Here is a 22965-nt window from a genome sequence, read left to right on the forward strand (position 1 = left end):
GCAGGAGACTCAAGAGACGAGGATTCCCTCCCTGGGTCAGGAAGATGCCCTGGAGTATGAAATGGCCAAATTCCATGGGCAAAGGAGCCTGTCAGACCATAGCCCATGGGGCTGCAAAGAGTCAGATATGACTAAGCAACTGAGCACAAACACCAGTTAATTATAAAGGACTCTGTAAATGACAGAGATGAACAGCCAAATGAAGAGGAATACAGAGCAAGCTGCAGAAGGGTATCATGCTCAGGAGCTTCTATGGGATCCTGTATTTTTATTTGCAAAATTTAGCAACCCTAATGGCGCCCCACTCCAGTACTCTTGCCTGGAAAATCCCATGGATGGAGGAGCCTGGTGGGCTGCAGTCCATGGGATCACTAAGAGTCGGACAATGACTGAGCGACTTCACTTTCACTTTTTGCTTTCATGCATTGGAGAAGGAAATGGCAACCCACTCCAGTGTTCTTGCCTGAAGAATCCCAGGGGCGGGGGAACCTGGTGGGCTGCCGTCTATGGGGTCGCACAGAGTCGGACACGACTGAAGCGACTTAGCAGCAGCAGCATACCTCTCTCCTCTTATTGTCCCCCCTTACCCCCTCTGCCACCCTAATCTCTGGCCAGTGCCTTCTGTTTTCCAGACTCAAACAGAAACCAAAGGGCAAGAGAATCCTTGTGGTACAGTCTCCAGAGGTCAGCCTCACCTGGGCCACAGGGTGAGCAGAGAATAGAGACAAGATCTGGGGGCGGTGTGGTCAATGGAGAATAGTCAGAAATAGCCAATTGCCAGCTCCTGTCAATCTAAACTTATCCTTTATGACAAAATTGGGTTTTCTCCAGAAAAAGCAAATATGTACCCTAATTTCCTAGCTTTTTGTATTTGCAAACTGTTCTTTCTTCAATCTCTATCAGTGATTTTCAATCTTCTATTTTAAACAAAGTATTCCACAGAAATCTCATCACACAAGACAAGTGGCCAAGTGAACAACTAAGGTAGCAGCAGAGATAATAAGCCTGAAGCCCAGCCTTGCCTCCCCTCTTCACCACCCACCCACTCACCTATCCCCAGGTACCCTGGGCACACCTGTGGAGATGTAGGTCTGACTGAAGCTGGACTGGGAGCTCCTGCTACAAAGCTGCAAGAAAGCAAATACGATGTGCTATCTTTTGTGTAAGAAGAAAAAGGAAAGCATGTATCTTGTTTTGGCAAAAGGAATCATAGGGAAAATATATCAGAAACTATTAAAGGCTATTACCTCTAGGAGCTAGGTGGGAATGTGCTGAGGAAGACAGGAATGGGAGCAGGAATTCTCCAAGTATACTTATTTGTAGTTTGGGTTTTGAAATGAGTTGAGATCAAAGGGATGAAAAAATGCAAACCCTAAAATTGAAGTCAAATAGAAAGTGATGCAACTGTGTTAAGTCAATAGCACAGCCCATAGAAAAAGAGTTAATTCAAGTAACTTCTAAACATAGTTCTCTAGTTATAAAAATTTAGAGGGATAAATTCTAAGACAAAGAAAAAAAAACCCTGCAAATGAGGGGGTTCTGTGGTAAAGAGAGAGTTCTATATTTTGAATGTATTATAAAAATCTACACATGTGATAAAACTGCATAGAGCGAAGAAAGGAATGGAAATCCACTCCAGCATTTCTGCCTAGAGAATTCCATGGACAGAGGAGCCTGGTGGTCTAGAGTCCTGGGGTCGCAAAGAGTCTGACATGACTGAGAAATTAACACACAATACATACATGCACACACACACACAAATAAACGCATGAGAAGCTGGTAAAATCTGAATAAACTCTGTAGATGGTACTGATGTTAATTTCCTGGCCTTGATACTCTGCTAAAGTTAAGAAAGTTGTGTCCAGTGTATGGTGAAGCATACACAAGACCTCTTTTTACTCCCTATAAATCTATAACTATTTTTTTTTTACTTAAAAATCAATCATTTTATTTAGGTTTAATCACATACAATAAACACACATATGTGTGTACAGTTTTTGTTTGATGTATGTATGCCCCTGTGAAACTGTAACCATGGTGAAGGTGGTAGACATATATATCACCCAACAGTGCCCCTGTGCCCCTTGGAAATCCCCACCCTGGTCCTACCTTCCCTACTCCTCATGTGGTTATTCTTGTTGTTTAGTCGCTAAGTTGTGTCCAACTCTTTTGTGACCCCATGGACTGTATCCTAACAGGCTTCTCTGTCAATGGGGTTCTCCAGGCAAGATTACTGGGGTGGGTTGCCATTTCATTCTCCAGGGGATCTTCCTGACCCAGGGATCGAACCCACATCTCCTGCATTGGCAGGCAGATTCTTTACAGCTGAGCCACCAGGGAAGCTCACTCTTCAGGTAGTCTGTCTGTATTTTCAGATGGATTGTTCGTATTTTCTAGAGATTATTTGTAGGTAAAGGTTACAGATTATTTGTATTTTCTAGAGTTTTATATAAGTGGAATCATACAGTATATACTCTCTTCTTCTTCTGTTTTTCTATGGCTGTTTCCCTCCAGATAATTATTTTGAGAGTCACTCTTATTGCAACATACAGTAATAGTTCTTTCCTTTTATTGATGAGGTATGTTTAGTTGTATAACTATACCGCAACTTGAATATATGTTTATTGTTGATGGACATTTGGGTCATCTGAGATTTTTGGTGATTTCAAATAAGGCTGCTGTTAACATTCATCTACAAATCTTTGTATGAACACAGGCTTTTTAAATCTAAAAGAACTGCAAAGAATCCTGGAACTTTAAATACATTTATTGTATTAAAATGAGTTTAGTAATCCTGAAACTCTTTTATAATAGAAAATAAGATAAAGTAAACATGTTCTTAGAACTAAGATGTTTGTTATAAATGTGCATACAAAAAAAGGAAGGTAAGAACAGACCTTGTAATATCAATTATATTAAGATTGAATAGAAAATTCTTCCATAAACTTGGGGCCTGGAAGCAATGATACCTGGTAGGACTCACGCCTTGGATTCTGACTATCATTCCCACTGGAAATCACCGGAGTTCCCTGGAGAAGTGCCTGGGTCTGAGTCCGGAGCTGAGACAGAATAAAGAGAACCTGGCATTTTATTTTGTGCCAGAGGTGCTCAAATATAACAGAAGCGCATGAGAATGACGTAAGGGCTGACTTGAACAGTTCCCACTGGTCAAATTTTGAACAATTTAAACACCAGAGAGAAATAGTAATAGTAAAGGACTATACGCATTGAATGCTATTTTAAAACAACATTTGGTTATTTGGAGTGAGAGAGCAACAAAGAGGAAAAGTAGTTCTTTTTACAGAAAAACTAAATGAGAAATGTAACAAATGACAGAAATGGAAAAAAATCACCTTTTTTCAGTGCCTTATATAAACTGCTGGTGGAGAATAGGACTTCACACAGCCACAAAATGCTACCCACAGACTTCTCACTAATGACAAAGGGAAGTAGACAACGGTGAGATCTGAAGACAATGTAGACAATGGTGAAATCCTCAACTTGAGTAGACGATCAAACGAAGCGTCACTAAGGGAAGGGACGTGGGCTGTGGCAGTAGCAGGCTGTGACTGGCATCTGAACACATAATATAGCAGGCCCAGGGCACAGCAGCAGCAAAGGCGCAGGGGCTTGAAACAACCTCCTGAACTTAGAGAACTGCAGTGAGTTGGGATGGCTCAGAAGGACTCAGTGCAGAGATGGGGTTAATAAAAGCTGGAGAATTAGGAGAGATCATTTAGGACTTCAGTTACCAGACTACAGAGCTTGGAACTTACTCAGAAGGTGATGGGAAACTCTGGAGGATCTTTATGGAGGGTGGTAAAAATGCACATAGGAAGAAAGTGCAAATGAAAGAGCTATGTAGAAGGTGGGCTCCACTGCAGTCAGTGACCAGTCAGAAATGTGGATGAGGAGAGAGGCTATCAGGATGAACTGGAAAACGTCTTCACACCGAGAGCCGATGCTGTACCTGGGCAGGGTTGGGCTAGAGCTCCAGATGAAAAGCATCTCAGGACAGCAGGAAATGGTGCTGAGAGGATTCAGGATGTCCGCTTCAGTTAAGAATGGGGAAAAGAGAGGACTATCAGGGTAGATGGTGGTGCCATTAATGATATTAAAAGCACAAGAGGAGAAGCAGGCATAAGGAAAGAAGAACAAGTGTGTTATTTCCATTATGCTGAATTAGAAAGGGTTAGGAAAATCCCATGGACAGAGGAGCCTGGTAGGCTGCAGTCCATGGGGTCGCTAAGAGTCAGACACGACTGAGCGACTTCCCTTTCACTTTTCACTTTCATGCATTGGAGAAGGAAATGGCAACCCACTCCAGTGTTCTTGCATGGAGAATCCCAGGGACGGGGGAGCCTGGTGGGCTTCCGTCTATGGGGTTGCACAGAGTCGGACACGACTGAAGCGACTTAGCAGCAGCAGCAGGCTGTTGAAAGATATTGATTGTAATGGAAGAGAATATATATGCATATATAACTGAATCACTTTACTGTACACCTGAAACTAACATTGCAAATCAACTATATTTCAATAAAAATTGAAGAAAGGGTTACGACCTACTTTGGAATTCCTATTCTAGTGGTAATTCAGTACATATAGAGGAGACTTTTTGAATTCTAATGGTAACTTAAGGGCTTATTAGTATATAGATTATTTACGCAAAAGACCTCAAGAGGCTCCCTCACAATATGCCCTGAAGAACATCTTCTGAATTTAGAGCACAAATCCTTAATCAGAGGAGTCCCGTTAGGTTTAATAGGATTTACATACCTGGAAGGCCCAGGATGTTAGAATGAAAAAGGCTCTCAACCTGCTTTTGCATTTAATAATAATAACAAATATGCTCCTCCCCGTGGGAGGTGAGCAGTGGCATAAGTGTTTGCCGAAAAATCAAGTCCCGTGCTTTGGAGCTCAATTCCTTGCCAATTTTGACACTCCAATTCCTGGCTAGCTCAGGACCCATCCTAGGTGACTTGTAACTAAAACAATTTCAATTCCTTTGAAAATTTTAATTCCAAATATAATTTCTCATTTGCTTCACAAGGGATGGCAAGCACAGCAGCCTATCTCTGGGGAAATGAAGGGAAAGCAGGGGATATGTACTGCACGGCATTTACTGAATATATTAAAATAATCATTCATGTTTTTCTAGCGACACTTTTTAATAAGTGTCAAATGTTTATTACTTTCTTTGGCATTTGCATCCACGTTAATCATGTCTCATTCACATGGTATTTATTTCTGGAGGTTGTAAAATCAACACAGGGGCTCCCCCAGGCCAATCAATTAGTCCAAATCCACTCCTGGGTTTCTGACTTGTAGACCTTATGCTGGCTTAGGAAGGATGCGAGAAAGCAGATTGGAATTAGTGATGGCCTCAGGGGTGAGGCAGAGATGCAGTCCCATCCTGAGCCACTCTCCCTGGTCCTTCCTGCTTCGGTCACCAGGGTCAGGCCCCTCCTGGGAAACCCATACATCACCACTTCTCCCTAGTCATGGAGTGGTGCTAGGTGGGTGAGCTGGAACTCTCTGAACCTTCTTTTTACAGAAAAGGGAAGATCTAACAACAGGAGTAATATAGATGTTTGCTGGTCCTTCTGAGGTCACCCGTATAAATGATGGAAAGAGTATAGAGGCTAGAAGGACAAAAGATGCTAGTATGGCAGAAAGCATAGGCCTATGGAGCATGGAGGGGCTTCCCTGGTAGCTCAGCTGGTAAAGAATCTGTCTGCAATGCAGGAGACCCTGGTTTGATTCCTGGGTGGGGAAGATCCCCTGGAGAAGGAATAGGCTACCCACTCTAGTATTCTTGGGCTTCCCTGGTATCTCAGATGGTGAAGAATCCGCCTGCAATGAAGGAGACTGAGGTTTGATCCCTGGGTTAGGAAGACCCCCCTGGAGAAGGTTATGGCAACCCACTTCAATATCCTTGCCTAGAGAATCCCCATGGACAGAGGAGCCTGGTAGGCTACAGTCCATGGGGTGACAAAGAGTTGGACATGAGTGAGCGACTAAGCACAGCACAGGAGTGAAGAGATGTGAATTCTAGCCTCAGCTCTACCAGAAATTATGGTGAATTCCCCCTCTTGGTCTGAGTTTTCAGACCATGTAGCATTCACCGACTTGGTGCCTGAGGTTTTACCAATTCTTAAGCCAATGAGTGACAGCATCCATCAGTGTGGCCAAGGCGCAAGGTCACGCGGTGTGGAGGGCTAACCTTTCCAGAGCTGTGATGGATTAACTTCTCTAGGGGGATGCTGGATGGAGCAGTCACTATCTCTTCTGTTACACAGTGGAGATAATGATAAAAAAAAAAAAATACTAACTATTCGTGGTGGGAGCAATGAATGCCTAGAAGTTCGTTTTATTTGAAAAAGTATTATGAGTTCTCTAGATATTTTGACTTGTTTATCAATGCAGTGGATCTTTTAACACCCATTTCCCAGGGACCAGATGAGTTGAAAACTCACCCCTCTCTTTAGCAGTGAGCATCTCCTTGTTCACTTACATCATGGACTGTCTGGACATTTCCATTGCCCTGTCCTTTGTCTTTAATGACTGAAAGGAAAGGCTTCTTTCAAATGGCACACTGATGGGTGTAAAAGGGCATGGTGTCTTTTCACCACGGTCTGGTATCCAGAGCCATGGAGGAACTTTTGTCCTCACAGATCCTTAAGCTTCCTTATAATTTCCAGCTCTTCAGTATGACCTGCCTTCTAAGTAATTGACCTATACCTTTCCTTCTGCAAAAGGAAGAACAAAGAAAAAGCTTATCCAAAGACCTTGATGAAAGGGAGAAAAGACATTTTTCCTTGCTTCACTGTCATGCCCTCTTGCTGGAGGAATATACATCTTATGTCCAGCCAAGAAGCTCTGCTCTCATTCTGTTTGACCTTTGAGAAGACAAAACTTTTTATAAAGAAAATGGGAAAGCGAGTTAACTTCATTTATTTCTGATCATGCCAAAAGGAAAAAATAGTTGAACAGAAAACTGTCCAAGCTTTAGCTTCCTTAATTTCACATTTATTCCTTCTAATGAGGCAAACATCTTCCAGAGGACTCAGGTTCACCTATGCCAGTTTGCCTTCAACTTTCTATCACTTATAACAGAAAAATCTTAATAAAATAAAAAAAATGTTTTAAATATGTTAAAGAAGGCTGAATGCGGAAGAATTGCTGTGGTGTTGGAGAAGACTCTTGAGAGTCCCTTGGACTGCAATGTGATCAAATCAGTCAATCTTAAAGGAAATCAATCCTGAACATTCACGGACACTGAAGCTGAAGCTTCAGTACTTTGGCCACCTGATAAGCCGACTCATTAGACAAGACCCTGATTTTGGGAAAGATTGAAGGCAGAAGAGAAGGGGATGACAGAGGATGAGATGGTTGGATGGCATCACTGATTCAACTGACCTGAGTTTGGGCAAGGTCCAGGAGATGATGAAGGACAGAGAAGCCTGGTGTGCTGCATTCTATGGGGTGGTAGAGAGACGGACATGACTGAGAAACTGAACAACAATCACAAAACTGATTTTTTGTTGTTCAGTTTTTTCTTTTCTTTTTAAACAGTTTTATGTAAAACTGAAAGCAATAAACTACACTAATGAAAATACAAAATTTGATAAGGTTTGATGTATGCACATACCCAGGAAACCATCTGTACAATTAAAATAATGAACATATTTCCCTCAAAACTTTATTCTTCTCCCTTCATAATCCCTCCCCCTCCTATTCTTTCTCACCCTTTTCCCATCTGCTTTCTGTCATAGATTGCATTTTCTAGAATTTTATATGACTGTAACTGATACGGTACATACTGTTATTTTGGCTTGACTTCGCACACTGAGCATATTTACTTTTAAATTCATCTATATGCTGCATGTATCCTTAGTTTATTTTTATTACTGAGTAGTACTCCACTGGTATATGCCACAATTTGTGTGTTGTGTTAACCTGTTAATGAACATATGAATAGTTTCTAGTTTGAGGTGAATACAAAAAAAGCTGTTATGGATATTCAGGTATGTCTTTATAAGGACATATACTTTCATTACCCTTGGGTTAATACCTAGAGGTAGAATGGTTGGATCCTGTTGCATTGGAGTAATCACTCAAAACTTTGCCAAGTTCTTTGTCAAAGTTCTTGTACCATTTTAATTCTCATCAGCTGCACATAAGAGTTCTAGTTCCTCACCATCCTGACCAGCATTTGATGTGTCAGTCTTTTTAATTTTGGACATTCTAATGTATAAAGTGGCATTGCAATGAAGTTCTAATTTGCATTTCACTAATGAGTAAAGATAATGAGATTCTTTTTACATGACTATTTTTCATCTTGTTATAAGGTGAAGTGTCTAGTCAAATCTTTTCCCTATTTTTAAAATTGGGCTGTTTTCTCAATATTTGAGAATTATAGAATTCTTTATACATGCTGCATATAGTTATCAAATATGGGATTTGCAAATAGTTTCTCCATGTCAATAGTAACTTTCAAAGGCCAGAAATTCCTAATTGTGATAAAAGTCCAACTTATCTTTTTTTTTTTTTAAATAGATTACTCTTTTGGTGGCTTACCTAGGATATCTCTACCTAATCCCATGTCACAAGGATTTCTCCTATGTTTTCCCATTTCTCTTTCTTTCTTAGACCTTGAAAGGAACTATTGAATGAAAACTTATCAAGACTTTCAGCCACATGCAGAATGACAAGGTGGAGCAAATTAAATTGGAATCAGGGAAAACTTGAGTGGCCTTTCCTCTGATGAGTTTCCATTTGCACCATTTTATCTTTGTAGAGACAGCATTTCTGAAAGTTCAAATGGCACCAAACAGGCAGAGAGGGATAAATTAGCTCTAGCCAAGAACTGTTCCTGGCACTTAAGTTTCAAACATCGACACCTCATCCTCAGAGACCAGCTGTTCACAGAAGTCAGGTGAGAAGAAAAGGGTGAGATTCTTTTAAAGTTCACTGTTAGGAGGAAGGGAAGGAGAGTTCTGAGCAAATACTCAGAGTGTGGGCTCTGAACCATCTGCCTCAAAATTGCCTGGAAAAATGTAAACCCTGACCCCATAGCACCCACTTAGATAGAATCTTCTAGGGGTAGTATCTCAAGGTTAAATTCACCAAGTGATTCTTAAATAAACTAGTTACAGATGAGCCATCAGGTACACAAGAATCAGCTGGGATCCTCCTTGGAGGCAGCTTCTATGAGGGGTCTAAGGGTGAAGCTGTGGTTCTCAATCCTCTTCTTCCTCTTTTCTTCTTCCTTCTTCTCTTCTCTTCTGCTTCCTCCTCCTTCTTTAAAAAATCAAAGCTCTCAAGTTCATTTCAACATGTAGCCACGGTTGAAGACTGCCAGGTCACAGAGCAGAAGCAGCAACATCCCAGCCATGGGGCTTGGCAGGAGATGGAAATGGAGGAAACAGGCTGCCTGGGGACCACATGGAAGTAAAAACCTACACTCTGTCCAAAGAGGGCAGTCACTATTAGGCTAGTCAACTCCTGCCATGTGGGAACAAAGTCCATGTTTGCCAATCCCTCTGATATTTCAAGAGAATATAGGATAATTGTTTGGACAATGATTTTTAAATATATGAAAATGACATAAAGTGTGTAAGTCATGACGTGCAAAGCAGAACATAGCTGTGGCTGGCTAGTTTGTGACTGTTGCCTGCAAAGTTCCTCAGCCCTGTGGACAAGGCTGATGCTGTTTTATGGTGGCCACTCCTTGGAGGCCAGTTCTAAAGAAGCTTGTGATTTTGTGTTCAGGCCACACCTGTCTTCAGAGAATTCTAGGCAGAGATGAATTCTACTGTGTTCCCTGATGTGGGTTTTGCCACATTTCCTGACTTGAGGCCAATCAGAGAAGCAGTCTCATAATTAGTATGTAAGATAGTGTATTTTGCATGGTTTTCTCCCTATAGAAGAATCTTCTATCCCAAACAAGTGATATTTGTAATATGATTCTTATAAATGACAACTGAGAGTGGTTTTTTTTTCCATCAAACTCACTACTACTGGCAGTTTTATCCCATCCAGGCCCTCTACCACACTTAGGATGGTGGTTCTCAAACTTTAATATGCTTAAGAATCACCTGGGCTCATGTGCCAATGCATAACTTCACGCCTGGAGTACCCATGGAGTTTATTATCAAAATCAGAACCCTTCTGAAAATGAAAGCAACTCTGAACTAATGGTTACAGACTGGTTCATGCTGTCAGCCCACCTAGGCCTCATTTGTAAAGATTTTCTGATTCAGTGGCCTGTGCTGGAGCCAGGGACTCCCCACTTTTAATCAAGACCCCCTGAACAAAACCAGATGCAGGTAGTCTGGGCCACACTTTGAACAACTCTGACTTAGTCATAAGAAGAGAAGATGGCAGAAAAATACTCATTTGGGAGATGGAGACAGAGAGTCCGGAGAGAAGACTCACTGAAACTCAGCTGCGCGATGCTCAAATCATTACAAGGTAAGCAACCAGCCATCAAGCAAAGTCAGAGACAAATACTAATTGCTAATCTCACATTTTCCTTTTTCCAGATTCCTCACAAAAGTAACTTGTTAGCTCTACTCGATTACATAGTACTTGACTGCCTTCAAGTAAACGGCTAAAGGCAACTGGTAATTAATGAGGTGTGTATAACCACTGTGAGGAGCAATGAACATGTGCAGCAGACACACATTTTTATGAAGATATGCTAATGAATGTTAGTGCGCCCGACTGCAGGCATCACTCCAGAGGGTTTTCTTTTTATTTATTGGTTATATATTTATTTCAGCCAACAACCAAGTGATGGGTAATGAGTTCACTCGGGTCTGGCTTTCCACGCTCTGGGCCCTGGGGGGTCACTGATGGTTGCGTTTGACTCGCTTTGGAGCCTCAAAGAGTGAGATGCTGTATCCAGGAGCAAGGAACTGGCAAAGAAGATTTGCAATTTATTTCTGTTAGCTGAAAGCACATATTTGTACAACATGAACTGGTCAAGACGTGGCTTTCGTGCCTGATTTTGTTTTTAACTGAATCTCATCTGATGGGTATAAGCCAGAGAAGCTCCAGGATACGGAAGGCCAGGGAATCTCTGAGGTTCAGGAGCAAACTAGGCTCCTTTTGTGGATGAGCTGGCAGAGTCAGAACTTGGAGCAAGGACTGCAGAGCCTGCTGCCTGGGCTTGAACCCCAGCTGTGCCACTTATTATTATTTTGTGTCCCAGAACTCAATTTCTCTGGGCCTGGGTTTCCCCATTTCTAAAATGAGGAGGATAATAGTACATACTTCCCAGGGTCTTTTTATGACTAATATTTGTCATATTAGCTAATATTTGCGAAGCACTTGAGGGTGTCTGGCATGCAGCAAGAGCTACAAAAGTGAACACTGAGGTCTTTGCAGTGGAGGGGCCCTAAAATGGGAAAGTTGGGTTAAGGGACTATTGGTTGATCTTGGCTCCAAAATTTCATCTGTGAATCACTCTGTCTCCCCATGCCATCAAGACCACATCTCAGCTTCCACATTCCTCCAAAGTCTCCTTAGGACAATATTAACTTTTGGCACAATACCCCCACAACAAGACTGTTCAAGTTGAATTGAATGTTGGTTGAATTCATTTCAACTAGTTGAATCCAGATAGGAAGCAATGCTGCCAGCTAAAAAGATAGACACTTTACCCTGGAATTTTCAGAGACCAGCTACAGAGGGGAATGTAATCCTGGGGACATCTGCTCCTGCAAAAGCTTACTGTAGGCAGCTCAGTATGTAGCCATGACCATACCCTGGTCTTTCTGGGTTCTATGAGCTGTCCCCCAAGTAAAGTTTGACCCCTCTCCCTCTCCTATGCCAGACCTTGATCACATACTCTCCTCTCTGTCTCTACCCTTGCCTTTAGGAGAGATCAAAGCTCTGTTCAAGGTTCTTTTTACTTCCCTCCAGACATTCTGTGTTTAGAATTACAGCCACCTTTATTTTCAGCTCCAAGCAGACGTTCCAGGCAGAAAAATGCCTGCCAAATGTTTCGGATTACATTCGGGAGGTTTGGGTTCGTACTTTGCTGAACAAGAATCAGTGCTGACATTCTAGAAAACAGTAACACTTTGGGGGTAGTGAGACATCCCTCTTCTATGTGAAAAGGGTAATCCTCAGAGAGATTCGAAGTTCCAGAGAAATCATTCCAGGGCCTTTTATTTGACAGAACTTTACAGTTTACCAGGTTCTTACAGGTCCATGATTTCCTTTACATCTTGTAATAACCTAGAGAAGTAGTCATGGCAAGGATTAGGACCATTACTTCACAGCTGAGGGGGCTAAAAAGATGAGAGAGATGGGAGGATTTGACATCCTTATAAGAGTTTGGTCTCTTACCTTCCAAACCTGGGCACTTTCCACAAATAACAATGTGATACATTCACATATTGTTTTCTTATATATTTTTAAAGTATTAACAGGAGGGTAGTATCATTTTCTCCCCAGAAAATCTCATGATTTATATAGGGGAGTGTTTTAGTCAGCATAGATTAGGCTATGCCTCAATAACAAACAAGCCCTGATAGCTCAGAAGTTTAACTCAACAAAGATTGGTTTCATGTCATATTATTTTCTGATGCAGGTTCATATGGGTCTCTGAGATGGTTTTCCTGAGTGATAACCAGTACCTTTCTATATTATCAGTCTCTGTTAAAACAAACAAACAAACAAAAAAAAAAACCAGCCTTAGAAGTCACCAGGAAATCAGAACATAATGATATCAATTTCTGGAAAAGTTTCTTGGCCAGGCCATCACTTCTACCCACATCTTATTTGCATGTACCCAGTCATGACTTCAACCTAACTGTAAACAAAGGTAGTTTTCTTGTGAGCCAGAAAGAATGAATGTGATAGGTCTTGCTGAATACAAAGCATTATTTCTTCCATTTCAAACTGCACCAGCTCTTACTCTAGGCTGTCAACGAGGGGCTAGCAGATAAAACATCATGGTCACAGACTTGATATTGTGCCAACTGTAGAACAGCAACTAAATATCTGTAGGGCAAACTAAATTATTTCAGAAGTAAAGCCCTCCACCAGCTGAAGAATGTAAGGAGGGCAAAATGATTTGTACCCCAGTGGGGCCGAAATGCAATGCAGGCAGATCTCATTTTATTCCTCTCTGCTTTACTGTGCTTTACAGATATTGTGTTATTTACTAATTGAAACTTTGTGCCAACCCTGCATCAAATAAGCCTACCGGTGCCATTTTTCCAACAGCATTTGTTCACTTCATGTCTCTGTGTCATACGTTGGTACTTCTCACAATAGTTCAAGTTTCTTTCATTATTATTGTATTTGTAAGGCTATCACTGATTAGTGACTTTTGAAATACTATTGTAATTATTTGGGGGGTGCCACAAACTGTGCTCATAGAAGAACAACTGTGTGTGTTCTGACTGCTCCATAGGTCAGCTATTCCCCCAAATTTCTCCCTCTCCAAGCCTCCCTATTCCCTGAGACACAACAGTATTGAAATAAGGCCAACTAACAACCCTACAATGGCCACTAAGTGTTCAAGTGACAGGAAAACTTTCACATCTCTCACTTTAAAAACTTAGAAATGATTAAACTTGGTGAGGAATGTCTGTTGAAAGCCAAGACAGGCCAAAAGCTAAGCCCCTTGCACCAAAGAGTTAGCCAAGTTGTAAATGCAAAGAAAAATTCTGAAGGAAATTAAAGGTGCTGTTCCAATGAACACATGGATGATAAAGCAAAGCAGCCTTCCTGCTGATAAGAAAGTTGTAGCTGTCTGGATAGAAGACCAAACCAGCCACAACAGCCCCATAAGCCCAAGTCTAACCCAGAGCAGGGGCCTAACTCTCTTCCATTTTATGAAGATTGAGAGGGGTGAGGAATCCGCGGAAGAGTTTGAAGCTAGTAGAGATTGATTCATCAGATTTGAGGAAAGAAGCCATCTCCATAACAAAAGTATAAGGTGAAGCAGCAAATACTGATGTAGAAGCTGTAGCAAGTTACCCAAAAGATGTAGCTAAGATAACTGGGGAATGTGGTAACACTAAACAATAGATTTTCAATGTAGACAAAACAGCCTTACATTGGAAGAAGATGCCTCTAATATTTTAATACCTAGAGAGACATCAATGCCAAAGGACAGGCTGACTCTCTTTTTAAGGGCTGATGCAGCTAGTGACTAAGTTGAGACCAATGCTCATATTCGATTCTGAAAAACCTAGGACCCTTTACAATTATGCTAAATCTATGCTACCTTTGCTCTATAAATGAAATAACAAAGCCTGGCTGACAACACCTCTGTTTACAAGATAGTTTACTGAATATTTTAAGCCCACTGTTGAGACCTACTGCTCAAGAAGAAAAAGCAAATTCTTTTTAAAATACTACTGCTCATTGACAATGCAACTGCGTTACCAAAATCCCTGATGGAGATGAGATGTACAAGCTGTTTTCATCCCTGTTAACACAACATCCATTCTGCAGCCCACAGATCAATGAATAATTTTGACTTTTAAGTCTTATTATTTAAGAAATACATTTTGTAAGGGTATAGATGCCAGAGATGGTGATTTTTCTGATGGATCTGGGCAAAGTCAACTGAAAACCTTATGGAATAGATTCACCATATTAGATGCCAGTGAGAGCATTCATGATTCATGAGAAGAGATCAAAACATCAACCTTAACAACAGTTTGGAAGAAACTGATTTCAGAACTCATGGATAACTTTGAGGGGTTTAAGACTTCAGCAGAGGAAGTAACTACAGATGTGGTAGAAACAGCAAGAGAACTAGAATTAGAAATGGAGCCCAAAGATGTAACTGAATTGCTGGAATTTTATAAAATTTAAAGGAATTAAGTTGCTTCTTCAGTTCAGTTCAGTCACTCAGTCTTGTCCAACTCTTTGTAACCTCATGGACTGCAGCACGCCAGGCCTCCCTGTCCATCACCAACTGCCAGAGCTTACTCAGACTCATGTCTATCGAGTCAGTGATGCCATACAACCATTTCGTCCTCTATAGTCCCCTTCTCCCCCAGCTTTCAATCTTTCCCAGCATCAGGGTCTTTTCCAATGAGTCAGTTCTTCACGTCAGGTGGCCAAAGTATTGGAGTTTCAGCTTCAGCATCAGTCCTTCCAAGGAATATTCTGGACTGATTTCCTTTACGATGGACTGGTTGGATCTCCTTGCAGTCAAGAGTCTTCTCCAACACCACAGTTCAAAGGCATCAATTCTTCAGCACTCAGCTTTCTTTATAGTCCAACTCTCACATCCATACATGACTACTGGAAAAACCATAGCTTTGACTAGATGGACCTTTGTTGGCAAAGTAATTACTCTTCTTTTTAATATGCTGTCTAGGTTGATCATAACTTTTCTTCCAAGGAGCAAGTGTCTTTTAATTTCATGGCTGCAGTCACCATCTGCAGTGATTTTGGAGCCCCCCCCTCCTCCACCAAGTAAAGTCTCTCAGTTTCCATTGTTTCCCCATCTATTTGCCATGAAGTGATGGGACCAGATGCCATGGTCTTAGTTTTCTGAATTTTAAGCCAACTTTTTCACTCTCCTCTTTCACTTCCATCAAGAGGCTCTTTAGTTCTTCACTTTCTGCCATTACGGTGGTGTCTTCTGAATATCTGAGGTTATTGATATTTCAGCTTGTGCTTCATCCAGCCCAGCATTTTGCATATGTACTCTGCATAAAAGTTAAATAAGCAGGGTGACAATATTCAGCCTTGACGTACTCCTTTCCTGATTTGGAACCAGTCTGTTGTTCCATGCCCAGTTCTAACTGTTGCTTCTTGACCTGCACACAGATTTCTCAGGAGGCAGGTCAGGTGGTCTAGTATTCCCATCTCTTTGAGAATTTTCCACAGTTTGTTGTGATCCACACAGTCAAAGGCTTTGGCATAGTCAATAAAGCATAGTCAATAAAGAAGTAGATATTTTTCTGGAACTCTCTTGCTTTTTTGATGATTCAACAGATGTTGGCAATTTGATCTCTGGCTCCTCTGCCTTTTCTAAATCCAGCTTGAACATCTGGAAGTTCATGGTGATCAATTCAGTGATCAATTAAAAAATTCAGTGATCACTACAAAGAAATAGAGGAAAACAATGGAATGTGAAAAACTAGAGATCTCATCAAGAAAATTAGAGACCAAGGAAACATTTCATGCAAAAATGGGCACAATAAAGGACAGAAATGGTATGGACCTAACAGAAGCAGAATATATTAAGAAGAGGTGGTAAGAATACACAGAAGAATTATCCAAAAAAGATCTTCATGACCCAGATAACCACGATGATGTGATCACTCACCTAGAGCCAGACATCCTAGAGTCAAGTGGGCCTTAGGAAGCATCATATGAACAAAGCTAGTGGAGGTGATGGAATTCCAGTTGAACTATTTCAAATCTTAAAAGATGATACTTTGAAAGTGCTGCACTCAATATGTCAGCAAATTTGGAAAACTCAGCATTGGCCACAGGACTGGAAAAGGTCAGTTTTCATTCTAATCCCAAAGAAAGGCAATGTCAAAGAATGGTCAAACTACCGCACAATTGCACTCATCTCACATGCTAGCAAAGTAATACTCAAAATTGTCTAAGTCAGGCTTCAACAGTACGTGAACCATGAACTTCCAGATGTTCAAGCTGGATTTAGAAAAGGCAGAGGAACCAGAGTTGCTTCTTATGGATTAGCAAAGAAAGTGGTTTCTTCAGATAGAATATAAACCTAGTGAAGACACTGTGAAGATTGTTGAAATGACAACAAAGGATTTACAATATAACATAAACTTCGTTGATAAAGCAATGACAAGGTTAGAGACGACTGACTCCATTTTTAAAGAAGTTCTACTGTGGGTAAAATGCTCACTGAAGACTCATGATGCTTGGCAATTTTTTTTTTTTTTTTTTAGCAATGAAGTATTTTTAAATTAAGGTATGTACATTTTTTTAGACCTAATGCTATTTTGCACTTAATAGACTACAGTGTAGTGTAAGCATAAATTTTATATGCACTGATAAGCCAAAAAAGTAATGTAACTTACCTTATTACAATATATTCACTTTACCATGGTGGTAGAGATACTCTACTGTAGAGATACTGAACACACAGTATCTCTAAGGTATGCCTACACCAACTATTTATTCATTCATCTTTTTTGTATTCCCAACTATATCCACAAATTGAGGGGGGTTCTAATATTATATTAAAGTACCTTCAAAAGGAAACAATTAAGAATAAAATCCATTCAAAAAAAAGTAGTTTATAGAATGCAGAAAGCTAGCTACATCAAATGTTTAGGATTGGTTAATCATTACAACTGAACAACTGAGATTTGTCTCTGAATTTACCAGAAGTTCAAGTAGAAAGGAGAACAGAGGAGTTATAAAGATAGAATTTTGAGCACATTTAATGTTCCAGTTATTATGTGAAATATTTCACATACATCAGCTTATTTGACCCACACATCAACTTATGATCAGTTAATGACAGTAGCCACCACATACCAAGTTCATTCTCGGTGAGATGACATAAAACATCTCAGGTATACTCAGTACAAGGCTGGGTTCCAACTCAGCCCTGTCTGATTCCAACATCTGTGCTCTTTTCATAACCTAATGGTTCTCTTTGTCACATAAAAGGAAGCATATAACTAAGTAAATACAAGAAAAAAACAGGAGATGCATATACCCTCTATTTTTACTAAAAGAGTGATATTTTAATGAGTTCCAAGTCAGTAAGCCCCAAATTTTCCTCACTACTGCAAACCACCAGAGGTTAAGGCAGAATTTACCTTGAAGAGTACCAAAGGAACTATAATGTATCTGAGGCACAGAGAGGATTTGAAAGCCAAGGGAGGAACATAACACAGGTAAACCAAGGTTAAGATTTCTGTGCAGGGTCACACAGCAAGGCAGGGCTAGTCTTCCAGGCCTTTTCTTAGGGCTTGGCTTATTTGATTGGATTAGACTAGATTTTGAAAACTTATCCGCCCAGAGGGTGAATTTTCACTTTTATCAAAGGACCAGAAACAGAGAGGAAAACCTGTTGACTACATAACTTTCCCTTTACCATCTTTGGTTGACACATGGGCAGTCATGTGGCTTATTAAACTTGCTAATGGCATTCTTGCTTGTCAGCAGTGATACATTGCACAACACCCCCCTAAATACCGCTGTTTCCAGTCCATGCCTGCTGCAGACTCAAGGCTAAAAGCACATCCTTGCTAAAGCTAGAGATGAGATACATCATCAAGGGGTGGGCATCTGATGAAAGCTATGCTCTGCCTACGTCATAGCTGCCTGGAAGTAAGACGCTGACCTGGGGTGTCTCGGAAGTATAGAGCAGAAAGAAACACTGACAGGGAGTGGCCACTGAACGAGTGGAACTGTCTTGAATTACAACAGAGGCACCCTTCACTCTTCAGAGTCTGAAATCTGGTGTGCAGATTTCAGATGCGACAGTTTAATTCAGTAACACCAGTCCCTGAACAACACAGTTCGATTTTCAGTTACCATGGTATATTAACTGTGAGTCATTGAATAAAGTTGAAACTGTGCTGCCGACTCACCTGTCCACAAATCACTCTAATATATCAATAGCAGATATGCCTCAAAGACAGGGGTCAATCAACTCACATCTTACAAAGGCTAGCAGCGACTGGTGAATGCGCTTGTAGTTCAGCTCACTCACAGCCAGCAAACCTTGGAGCGGTGTCGTCTCTTTGTCTCTCAGTGATAAACCTGTGGGACATTTGACAGAAAGGGGTAACCAAAAGATGAGGCTGGCCAACAACGAGGAATGTGCAGCAAAGAACAAATAAAAACACTAAGAGCAAAATTCAGATTGAATGCAAATAGCATAGTAATACTAGGTTGGCTGAAAAGTTCATTTGGATTTTCCCAAACCATCTTATATAAAAACCCAAACGAACATTTTGGCCAACTCAATAGCTGACAGTGGAATGCTGACTGCTGCAACTGGAGAAACTCTAGATAGGCAGCCAGAGGAACTTACTGAAGGCGATTTAGCCACATAAATGAAGAAAAGAAGGAAAATACCCTAAAGAAATTGGTGCCTTTAAAACCTTCTCGTGAAAAGAACTCTTGGTGCTATTTCACAATGTTAAAAGTGCAAAGGATAAAATGTTGGAAGCTACTTCAAACTTAGAAGCAAGACAGAAAAGAGTTTGACACAGTATTATGAATTATATGATGGGAAGAAGGCAGGCACTGTTCACACTACTCTTTATAACTTTTTTTTAAAGAAACACAACATTTTGATTCTCAATGTTTCTTATGATTTAAACAACATTAAGTGAATATCAGTTGTACTATTTTTCCATATCCATATATTTTTATAAGTAACAGTAAGAGAGGTTTTAATGTTTAGATAGACAAATTTTTATTAGAATTTATTTGCTCTACATTGTCATATCAGTTTCTGCTGTACTGCAAAGTGAATCAGCTGTGTGTGTGTGTGTGTGTGTGTGTGTGCGTATTCCCTCTTTGAGGGCTTCCCTGGTAGCTCAGCTGGTAAAGAATCCACCTGCAAGGCAGGGGATCCCAGTTCAATTCCTGGGTTGGGAAGATCCACTGGAGAAGGGAATGGCCACCCACTCCAGTATTCTGGCCTGGAGAATTCCACGGACTGTATAGTCCATGGGGTTGCAAAGAGTCAAAAGTGACTGAGTGAGTTTCACTTCTCCCCTCTTTGTCACCATGGAGCATTGAGTAGATTTCCCTGCATTATACAGTAGGTTCTCATTAGTCATCTATTTTATATTATACACAGTAGTATTATATAAGTCATCCTAATCTTCCAAAAGATGTTTTTAAAGGTCACAAAATACTAGTATAATTTCTCATATATTATCAAGACCATTTTGTGTGGATTGAGTTTGCATGGCCATTTTTACAGCCCCACGCTACCATGTAAAGACTTCTGTATTTCCCTGATCTTTCACTGAGGAATTCTGCTCACATAAGGCACAACAGAAAAACAAAGCCCCATAAAAGCTGCTCATAGCACACACCAGAATGAGAATGAGATTCACTGTCATGACCTTTGTTCATTTGAGTAACCTCTGCTTAGGGTTCTGGCCTGGATACACTCCAAAAAATTAAAGAGGCAAATTGAAAAGTCATGTGACATTTTCAAGGAAGGAGCCTGTGGGATCTGAGCTGTTAATGACTGGAAGTTTGTAGGTTACCCAAATGCAAGAACTATATCTAAGTGGAAGAGCTAAGCAGCTATTTGGAATTTACACTCTGATTCTCAGAAGAAACCCAGGCTAACAATAAATAACTAGAAGTCCTCACCCTGCTGGTTACAGCCAAGGTCATTCAGTTTAGTATCAGCCACACCTAAAGTCTGCCCAAGAGAGTGACACAGACTCTACCTTCTGTATCTCACTTCTTTTAGTGATAGAACCCAGTTATTTTGTTCTTCTCACCCCACACAGTTAGGTATTCAGAGCAGGGCCTCTTCCTCATCACAGAACATAAATCCTTTTTAGTTTAAAACCGCAAGGTTCAGGCATGAACCTGGGCTGCAGTTCCTCCCATTGAAGTGAGAGCTGGGGGCTTGTGGGAGAGCATCCCTCAATGATGACAAGAGGGCAAGACATAAACGTGTCTATTTCAGCTAGTCAGATTGCATCACGTGACACCTGGAATTCGAAGTCAGTTGCAGCAACAAGAGGACAAGCCTGAGAACCGAGGTACCTAACAAGCAGAACAGAACAAGAGAGGGAAATGACCTGAGTTCCTGAACGAACCCACTTGAAACTGACCGAAATGGGGATTTCTTGACATGAGAGACTTGTGTCCTTACAATGTAAGCTGTCATTTGCAGTTGAAACATCCTAATACACCAGACAGGAACCTGAGGAATGACAGAGACCAGAGGAGCCAGGGGAAAGACACTAAGGACTCAGGGAGGAGGGAAGAGAACCATAAAATTCCAAAGAAGAGACCCAGGATGGGGGACTCCATGGTACTCTCTGATCCAAAGATTTTTTTTCAACTTTATTGAAATACCATTGATGAATAAAACTGTAAGATATTTAAACTACACATCTGATCCAAGATTTTTAAGTAGACAATCTGCTTTCTCTTACAAGTGTTAATGCTATTTCCATATATAGATGTGGGTCAGCAAGGACTTAAGAGTCAAGTAAGTATCGGAAGAAAAATCGCAGTCACTGCCTAAACCAGAGTGAATTTGATTTTTTTTTTTTTTCAAGAATTTTAGTTACATCTTTCAAGGCCCTCAAGCTGCTGACACATACAAAATGAAGACGAACATCTTGGCAGGAGGCAGAAAATGAACAAGCATGGGCAACCAGCATCAACAGAAGTGAGATAACCTGGAGCTTCAGTAATGCTGAAATTATCCACAACACAGGAGGAGATGATTACTAACAAAAGGGTACCAATAAAGGATCAAATGGAACTGCTGAAAACTAGCCCAATCATGTTTCTGCCATTCGAATTAAATAGGATATGCCATCTGTATATAAGCAAGAAATGTCAGTGGGGAGATTTTGTTGTATGTTATTGGATTGGGATGTCAAGACAGCATCTTCTACTCAACAGTCTTAGAAATTAAGTAAAGAGTGCTTGTATAATGGATGCTTTGCAATTACGATGAGACAGTGAGTGCCTAAAGGCTGGGGTGGTACAAATTACTGCTCTGGGCCTGTACTAGAGTTAAGTCAAGAAAGACAATTTTCTCCTCTCCTTTCCCGACTACCTGCGATCAAATTCATTATGTAGAGATCAAGAGCTCTGACTTTGGAGTCTGACAAAACTGGATAATATCAGCTCCACCGTTATTAATGGTATGCTCTTATGATCACAAAGTCTCTGAGTTCCAGTTTCCTAGACTAAGAACAATTATAACGTAAGAGGTTATTATATATATAAGGGTGATTATAAATATTTAATGAGACTGTTCTTGTAATAATCTAAGTCAAAGTGACATAAATAACTAATATGCATTAAACATTTATTAAACGGCAGACATTTTATTATGAGAAATGACGAGACTTGGGTTCATCAGCAAGGCCAAGTTAGTGATGAGAAAATGCACCCTTGTGTTGAAAATGTGGGGAATTTGCTTTTTCTCTTAGATCAAGGTGACTTAAACAGTGGTTTTCATCAGCAAGACTAGTCAGTTCCTTAGACAAACATGATATTTAGCTTATATTGAGTAATTTGAGTGATCTTAGTTAATAAAATCTAAACTTGCTCCCTCATTTTTGTTTGAAGTTCTATTATATCTTTGTCTTAAGTGTTGCCCTCTCCCCTACAGGATTCTGTAAGACACATGTGTTCTATAATTCAGTCCATCATCTCTTCCCTCTTTTGAGGACCTGAATATTCTCTGACTCCAAGTAGTTCTGGTGGGGCCTCAGTTTACAATTCCCCCAAATCTTGGCTGTAAGGGGGATGGGGAAGATGGGCAGGGGTGTCACATGATCTAGCCCTAGTGTGATGACCCTATTTCACTTCTCTGATCCTGAATGGACAGGTGACCCTGGGGTTTTATAATTGAGTGTTCGGACATGAAGCCTTCTCCACCCTGGGTAATAAGCTGTGATCCCCAGAAATGCTATCATCCAAGTCACATCTACTGGGAGGAAATACATCTGCAAAAGAAGAAAGTGAAATCAACAAAGAGAAGCAAAAGGAAAAGGCAGAGCCGAGAGATGGGAGGCCCAGACAATATTTATTGTTTACGTTCCAAGATTCAGTCACACCTCAAGCAAGCCTCTCCTCCATCCCTCCCAGCTACAGAAACCAACATATTCTGTGTTTTGCTAAAACTACTCAAATTTGAGACCTATCACCTTTAATTAAGGGTTTGGATTACCCTGAATATTCATTGTAAGGACTGATGTTGAAGCTGAAGCTCCAATACTTTGGCCACCTGATGTGAAGAGTCAGTTCACTGGA

The 22965-nt window shown here is 40.7% G+C and overlaps 1 long non-coding RNA gene across 1 annotated transcript; it reads left to right on the forward strand.

Annotated features, from left to right (window-relative positions):
- The first annotated feature begins 21267 nt into the window (after nt 1-21267).
- LOC123331347 lies at nt 21268-22666 on the forward strand. Its single transcript, XR_006547925.1, has 2 exons — nt 21268-21848; nt 22541-22666. It is a non-coding gene; the product is annotated as an uncharacterized LOC123331347 (long non-coding RNA).
- Nucleotides 22667-22965: the final 299 nt, after the last annotated feature.

Source organism: Bubalus bubalis, chromosome 23, assembly GCF_019923935.1.
Source record: "Bubalus bubalis isolate 160015118507 breed Murrah chromosome 23, NDDB_SH_1, whole genome shotgun sequence".
Taxonomy (NCBI): domain Eukaryota; kingdom Metazoa; phylum Chordata; class Mammalia; order Artiodactyla; family Bovidae; genus Bubalus; species Bubalus bubalis.